Genomic DNA, 8,636 nt, shown 5'->3' with positions numbered 1-8,636 from the left:
TGTTGAGTATAGAGTCGCTCTTTGTGGACTGAAATAATAGTTATTTGTCGGTTCTCGTTGCTGTCATTTTATTGTGAATAAGTTAGCTTTATATGGGATATGATTAACAATGTGTTGTCATGAATTAGGAGTTTCACTTGAAATATGTAACATTTTAATATAGTCAGATATAGCCTTTTACTATATTCAAGAAATGTTTAGATCGATTTCATCGTATTTGATCCAAACGTCTGCTATCGATTATGGTTCAATTACAATCGTCACATATAGCCGTGAAATAGTCATATTCAAGAAATACAAAACTAATTCGAATATTATTCTTTCCGCCAATACCTATTCATAACACCGCTAGGAAAACTATCCTAATAATCATTTTCTTATTCACTACCTCGCATTGTGAAGTTCTCGAGAATCAGTAACATTTTTGACCGTACATGTTTTTTTCTTATTTTGTATTCATTTAACCTTATTGTCACTGATGAAAAGAGTAATATAAATTTTCAATTCGATAAATTCTGAACGAAAATGGTAATATTACGGCAAGATGATAATTATTCGAAAAAATCTCAACAGTTTCAAATAATCAAAAATTCGTTTGCGCACGCTGTCACCGAAATATTTTGTTTTAAATACCAAACTTGAGCGTTAAGATAACGTTTGCACAATCCCTAATTCTAGATAGCACTTGGTTGCGGTACGGCAACTTCAGCTCATCACGCATGCGTGGAACGTTTTCGGATACAAATTATTTTATAAACGGGTTAGATCATGAGCATTGTTATACTTCGTTATCCAACTGGGCAGATTAATCTGAGCTCCTCTTCCCATCGGATCCAGGCGGTGTCTTACAAAGGCACACAAGGAAAGTCGGAAGTGGTACTTTGTTTTTGGGGTATTCATGGTGTTTGTCGACTACGATGGTCATTTACACCAGGCCGATATTCTTCTTATTTTCCGTAACTGCCGACTTATAGCACGGCTCACCTCTAGGCTTTTTGTAAGACACCGCTGACGCGGATGAGGTGGCGATGAGGAGCCTAGGTAAACCTCCAGCACTTAGGTATCGGAATTCGGAAGTCGACATCGGTCGGACTCGAACCCGCACCCATTGGTGTTGCAGCCGCGGATTATACCCATGCGCTATCTCTGCCGAATACTGCCGAACACTGCTATCATTATGTTTATATTCACTGCAGATTAAGTCGAGTTGTCATATTATTGTCTGAATTGCAATTTCCGGGAATCACCAGGACTTAACACGAAATGGGTACGTGATTTACTCCATTTATGTTGTTATGTAGCCTAACTTAATCTAGACTCTTTTCCAGGTCGCTTGTGACAATTGCAGCAGATGGACCCACGAAGATTGCTGTCCGGGACAGTCCGCACCACCAGGATGTTTCTATTGCAAATATTGTCACCATAGGCCTTATTAAATATTTGGTGGAATATGTAAATAATAAAACTTTCATTCCTTCGTTCATAATCTATTGATTCGTTTGTTCGTTAGAATTTAGTCATGGTAAAAACATTTTATGGTAGGAATGTGTCGAAACGACTTGACTATAGTATTAGAAATCGGCGATGTAAATAAGAGGCATTCACACACGATAGAAAGAAATATAAGGGCTGTATTTCGACTGGAATGTGGACAAGGTATCACCTGTCGGATAGCCAGCAGGATGTTGTAGTATCGCTTGAGGGGGCACGACGTAATGTATAGAATTGTTGAACACTGATTTGGATTTGAAGATTTCGTCAATATTTGAATTACATGAAACTGTATATGCATTTGGGCTGATAGAATTATGTATGTGTTAGAAATATGTTCCCTACAAAGCAACTACAGAGTGAACCAAGAGTGAAGTTGCAGAGTGCAGAATCTTACTCTTGCATTTCTGCGACTCGCCGTCCCAGTTTCCGTCCGTCATACACTTCGCGTGTTTGCGGTAGTTGGCAGTAGCGTAGTATCCGTAATCGCATTCAAACTTGATGTATTCGCCTTCCATGTATCGTATCTTGTAATACGCCCTGTGGTTGTAGTTGCGGTGATCTGGCACTTTGCAGTATTCTTAAAAGATATTCGGTTGGTTGGGCAACGTACACGGAAGCAGATTGAATCTATTCATTGGGGAAGGTTGAATACGCTGTATGTGTATGACAGCCTACAAAACTATCTAATAATAGTAATTATATTCGTTACTCTGTGTACTTTCTTTGTGAAACCTATTACTTGGTGGTCTTTTAGGACCCTGGGATCAGTGGCGGCTCGTCCTATAGGGCAACTGGGGCATTGCCCCACCTAAAATTCTGTTCAATAACAATTTAACCATTTATAGACGCACAGCGCTCAATATATATCGAGATCACAGCGAAACCCGCGTTCTTCTTGTGCTTTCGCTTGCAAACGCCCATACATAGCGAAGTCTCTGCGAAAATCGAATTCTCTTCTGTGTTTTCGCTTTGTGAATGCCTAGCCGGGGCTTGCCCCGGTAGCGCTCATAACAAGCTTTCACTATCTATTCTCTCAAAGCCGCGCACAATAAAGAAACGGTGATTTACTCTCTCCTATTCGTAAAATGGCCGAGCAACCGGGGCAAATATGCCTACTCGCCCCTAAGGTGTGATGTAACAATCGTATCTATATCTGAACTCGGATACTGTGATATGCGTTGAGTCGACCGTTGCTGGTACAGGTCGATTTTGATGGTGTTTCACACCATGATAATTCTTGAAACTTGGTATGTCATGTCGTGATGGTGGTATTTAATACTGTCCTAAGTTTGAGGGTTTCTACTCAAAGTTTAGGGTAGTAATTCCGTTTCCAAAGTCGAGTGTGTGCTGATCGGTCATGTATCGCAAACATATTTCACGCAAAGCCGGTATTGGTCTCCATTGATTTTAACGATGCTCCTTAGCTAGATCCGTCATGAACTTTTACATGGTATGTCTTGATTTTAGTATCGAACGCTGTGCCAAGTCTCAAGGTTGACACTCAATGATTAGGGCAGCAATTTCGTTATTAAGTTCGAGTATGGTAGAGATGTGCGCTGATCTGACACTTAGCCTACCTAACGCATTGCGGATTTCACGCAAAAGCCGGTGTATCTGTGTTCCATACTGAGATAGGTGATGAGATGATGATATCATGAAACAGTTTACTAACATCCTCGGTTTGCATTCAAATATCTACTTTGATATTATATTCTCCAATGTCAATTTCACCGTGAAATTGTGGCCTTCAAGCCATTTGCTCACAACCCCCTGCTGTCAACCGCGATAGCTATTTCGTTTTCGATGGCGGCTAACAGCTGATCACTTGATCAGCCTATTCCTCAGTAAATTTTGCGGAAAATTCGGTGTTGGTCTGTTCGCATTAATTTTGACAGTGTACCATATCGAAAAGGGCCACGAGACCACTTCTCGATGATGTCATGTAACAGTGTACTAAGTTTAAAGCTTCCATCCACGTATTTATTCGGTAATATAGTTTCCAAAGGCGATTTCGCACCAGACGTTATGAGTATAGACAGTAATAAAGCCGTATGTGTCGTGTTGCAGTCTCCAGTTTCAAGGCCAAAATTTCCTATGCTGACCGAATTTCCGAGGAGCCCTGCTATTCTTAGTTCTTCAGAATGATGTTTTGGATTCAATATGAAAGGCCCAGTCTATGAGATAACAATTGCGTATCTGTCCGAACTCGTTGACCTTTCCAGTTAGGCTTACGTTTCTCTCGAGTTATAGTCATTTCCAGGTCTAGTGCGAACATGAACCGTGTTGACTGTTGAATCTTTGTTCCGTACGCCGTTTATGCAGTTACCACACTTCAAGTCACAGCTCACCAGCGGACCTCTCGTGGCACATACGTTAAAATCACTGTTGCCGGCAAATTCATGTTACCGTACCATCATTAAGTTGCTTGTTTGCCTTGGAAAACGCCACTGTGACGTCATCTTAATAAAAAGTCGCTTGCAGCCCTTGCCCCACCACCCGATATTGTCACGGGCCGCCACTGCCTGGGATAATAGTCTATAGTGGTAACTAGGGGACGCAAATATACCATTTCGTGCCCGGATTCTGATATATCAGCCCCGATAAGCGTCTATTGTATACCATAAATATATCCCCTATGACGCTGCAACATGAATGCTGCATATTAACCATGAATTTAGAAATTTCATCGTAAGTAGAAGACCTGAGAGATTAGTATAGTATCCTCTGCGAAGTAGCTGCTTGTTTAGAATTATTGACGAATAACATATCGGACAACGTTTGCCCGGCATCACATAATCACAAATAATTGACGGTAATCGAACCATCTAGGTATAAAGGTATTGAGATAACTGAGATTAGTGCAACTGTCCAAAATCAATTGCCTGACTGATTCGATTCTTAAACAAGTATTAGGCTTCAGGTCGATTTTATTCGAGTATCACTCATTTAATTTGCTAACTTGCAATTATAGTCAATTGCTATGTTTGTTGAAATTCAAAGTCGTACGTCCAGGGTTGTAATGAATCGATTCCTGACTAAACTCGCGATTTTTGATGACTCGAGTCATGGCTCGGACCAAGTCATATGGCTCGAGTCTCACACGGCGAAGAACGTCATCTCATTGTAATTTCGAATATTAGTGAAGCAACCACCTGGTTACACGATGCTGGCAAAAACTAGGATTATACATTCGATACTATTTCACGCGATTTTTGAAGGCAAGTTCAGTCAATCGATATTTGAATGTGACTCAGTCACAGATAGAACATACCTTGATAAGATCGCATGCTGCAGGGGATATATTTTGCGGAATATCACATTCGTTCTTTTCAATATTCGAGGTTTCCTGCAACGTCTGGCCTTCAAGCGGTAGCTAACGGGTCAACAATGTATACCTAGGGTAAAGAAAAACATGCATCAACTTGACAATTTACCAAGAGGGATGTTTCGACAACTAACTAATTCTAGTTGTCAAACTAGACTAATTAGAACAAAAGGTAGGTCACCTAATTCTGATCTAATTAACGAAATGTTTCTATGTTCTCATTTTATTTCTAACATAATATTTGGTTTTGCTGTAAATGCAACAGTAGAGCTTCATCTACGGAACAAGCCAAGCTTGGTGTAGAGATGCTTTCTATTCTCATCATTAGAATGAGCTCAGATATTTCAACTTGATTCATTGTCCATCGCGAATTCAGCAATTCTAATCTAATTCGGAAAAAACTGTGTAGCTAAGCTATCATTCTAATTCGACTCTTAATTCAGAAAAGCTGAAGATTTATCAATGAGAATCAAAGTTGTGATCATTTTGATGACCGGTTCGTAGAAATAGGCCTACATTCAAAAGGAAGTTTATTCAAAATGAAATCAACCAGAGATTACATAAATACCAACCCATATTTATAGCAGACTGCAATGTTGCATTTTTTGAAGAGCCCTAATATACATGTTGCCCGAAAATATACATTTTGACTTCCGAATAGTTCGTTATAGCGATAAAATACCACAGGTAATTATTTCCTATAGCCTCTCTGTACGTAGGCGTGGTGCTGTTGTAGCATGATTAGTTGATCAAACTAATTCGCTCTAATCTGGCTATGTTATGACCGGCCCCAACGCAATAATTTTCGTATTAAAATTAAATTAAAAAGTCGACTTAAGGATGATTTCGAATAGAAAAACATGTCTCATTGTACAGCCAGTCAGGGCTTTGGAGCAGCCGTAAATTTAAACTGCTCCAGCTCCGGCTCCGGAGCTCTCTTCTATCATACATTAGCTCTGGCTCCAGCTCCGGAGCCGCATTATAATCACTGCTCCGGCTCCAGCTCCGGCTCCGGCTCAGAAATTATCGAATGGTCCTGTCTATATCAGGGTTGGCCCGCAAATGTGGCCCGCGAGAGGGTTTTGCGTGGCCCGCGATGTAATGTCCTATTATATTATCGAAAATGAATTGCTCAGATTGTGAACTTGCAATGCCAACCAAAAATTACAATTCTGGCTGCGACACTTGAGATGTTGATGACTAAAATATCAGTTCCGACGCATTGGCAGATCCTGGGTCCAGTCACATTTCAGTAAATCGTCGTACATTACAATAAACTAAAATAGTAGCGAAATTTTTCTTCACGCTTCGCGTGTTTAATTGTCACACGATTTCTTGCTTGGTAGCCTACCCCCTGCTGAAAATGAAAAAATGCCTAATTTACCCGATTGAGTCTAACTGTATTCGCAATTAAGGAAGAAAGTCTTTTCGCGTTTGCGCTCGCATAAAATCGTCGACGGTGAAATGTAAGCACAAAATGATTGTCGCTCGTTATCGGAGACCTTCGATATCGATGTGTCCAGACGCCGAATAGTCGTGTCCTTGCAAACTGAGCCTAGCGGGTGGTATACAATAGACCCGCAATACTCACCTAGTTAATTTATAAACTTAGAAAATTTTACCCGCTTGGCGTGGCTATAGTGGGCCGCGCACTCGTCCGTCAATTGCATGTGCCCCTTTAGCCGAAAAGGTTGGCCATTCCTGGTCTATATAGATTGCTAATCTACTAATAAGTTAGTTATCAATAGTAATCTAGAGTCCGTCAGCCGTCAGTAACATCCGATGTAGCAACAAAGACATATAGGTGCCGCCGTGCCGGCTTGTGACTTCATACTGAATACTTGTAAATTGTCGACAACATCATAGTTGCACTAGAACGCAATTTACTCCATGCCATTGCTGTGCACAGCATTAAAATTCAGGCCTGGTGTTCAATTATGATAAATCAGCAGATGTGGTTGTTGCATATATAATAGCATCTTATGAAATAGGTCGGAGCCGGAGCTACTCCTCAAATAACGGGCTCCAGCTCCGGCTCCGGCTCCAGCTAAATTTTATGTAGAGCTCCGGCTCCGGCTCCAGCTCCGGTGAAAATGCACGGCTCCGGGGCTCCGGCTCCGGGCTCCGGCTCCGGCTCCAAAGCCCTGCAGCCAGTTACAAGCCCTACATTTCACATTAAAAATGATTGCTGGTATGTTCGTGTTGAAGGGTGCAGAGAAGAATTCATGTGTCGATCGAAATTTATTTTATAAACCCAAAAACTAAAAACATGTGCCACAGACACCATGAGAGAGAGAGAGAGAGAGAGATATGATATTCTTTCTCGCCTGCACCATCGAGATGCTTTGGCGACGGAGTTGCGATACGGCCCCATGAGGTCATCTAGTCTGCGCCCCCGTTTTTTTTTCTCCTCCATGCTATCCGTGATTGCTGAGCGCCTAGCAGGATAGCTGCGGATACCATTTTTCGAGTCTTTGGGGTACCACATCTCCCCTACTCTAAGCTCAGAAATTGGCGTCGTCGTTTTTTATCAAACAAGGAATTAAGTTCTTATAAACTGTTATTGTTTAGCACCACGGTCAGCATAAGTGGTAACAACGAGTAACTAACGATATATTATTTGCATGAACTATATTCGTGATCATCTGGTCTTTATCGTAAGCTATTGATGCACTAATTCCGAAAATACAAATTAAAATCTCGTCAGGGCAATGTAACTGCTCCAAAATAGCCGTCAAGGCCGACTGTTCTGAAAAGTGAGAGCGCCGCAGCAGCATGACCACAACAATGACCAATTACTCCCAGCGATTGTTCAGAACAATGCCGATTCCCACACTTTCACGACTATTTTGGGATGGCACCATTGCCTGAAAATATACTTTTATTGCGGAATCAGTGCGACACTAGCTTTCGATTAGGACCATACATGTCAAATTTCGACGCTTGGATCGTTAGCTATGGGACTATCAATTCTGCTGCCTTTAGCCGGCTCAGCAGTTCGCTTCTCGGCGTATTCAATCGTGAGTCACGTGTTGCGAATCCATCCGTTGGTTAGTAATCTACTAATTGTATACAATGGCAGCCGAGGCCAGCATAGCGGTAAAAAAAAATATTTTATGTTGTGCTTGTCAGGTCTCAATAGCAATTTAATGTAATTGAAATTGTAATTGAGCAAAATTTTTGTCAAATTACAATTACAATTACAATTACACAAAATAAAAATGCTTCAATTACAATTAGATTACAATTACATTGAAATATGTAATTAATTACATTCAATTACATTACAAATTACAATTGATCCAACTCTGATTGGAACTGCATACAGGATACTGCATAAGGGTTGTGCAACTCAAATTCGTATTGGAGTGACATGATGAAATTGATGCTAAAAATTGTATGTTTGAAAGGTCTCGGGGGGAAATATGGATGTAGTATCTTCACCCATACCAACTGAAATGGGTATTTTGACAATGTTGCAGTATTCTTGATATGTTGTTTCATCTTTACAACATCTAACTGATGTCCAATTCAAGGTTTGCAAATTTTTCGAATATGGTATAGCAGTTTTGAGTAAAAAATCATCGAATCACTCATACTTTATATGACTGATTTTGCATTTAGGCTCATTTAATTGTCTTCAAATTTGGCTATGTACTGAATACAGCATGCCTGCACCATTTAAAAGCAAGGGATTTCAAATACCTGCTCTACTTTTTCACCAAAATATTTTTCAATTTTCAAAGTGGATTTTATCCCAGTTCTAGTTTTTGGTAATATGGTGTCGCGGGGACAGGAAATTTTGATTCCAGTATTA

At 40.5% G+C, this 8,636-nt stretch overlaps 1 long non-coding RNA gene across 1 annotated transcript; it reads left to right on the top strand.

Annotated features, from left to right (window-relative positions):
* The first annotated feature begins 1,200 nt into the window (after positions 1-1,200).
* Positions 1,201-1,531, top strand: LOC145459625 (uncharacterized). Its single transcript, XR_013921489.1, has 2 exons — positions 1,201-1,267; positions 1,329-1,531. It is a non-coding gene; the product is annotated as an uncharacterized LOC145459625 (long non-coding RNA).
* Positions 1,532-8,636: the final 7,105 nt, after the last annotated feature.

This window comes from Botryllus schlosseri, unplaced genomic scaffold, assembly GCF_051294905.1.
Source record: "Botryllus schlosseri isolate E-star unplaced genomic scaffold, Bs_hap1 Bs17a, whole genome shotgun sequence".
Taxonomy (NCBI): Eukaryota; Metazoa; Chordata; class Ascidiacea; order Stolidobranchia; family Styelidae; genus Botryllus; species Botryllus schlosseri.
This window is presented reverse-complemented; position numbering and strand designations above follow the sequence as displayed.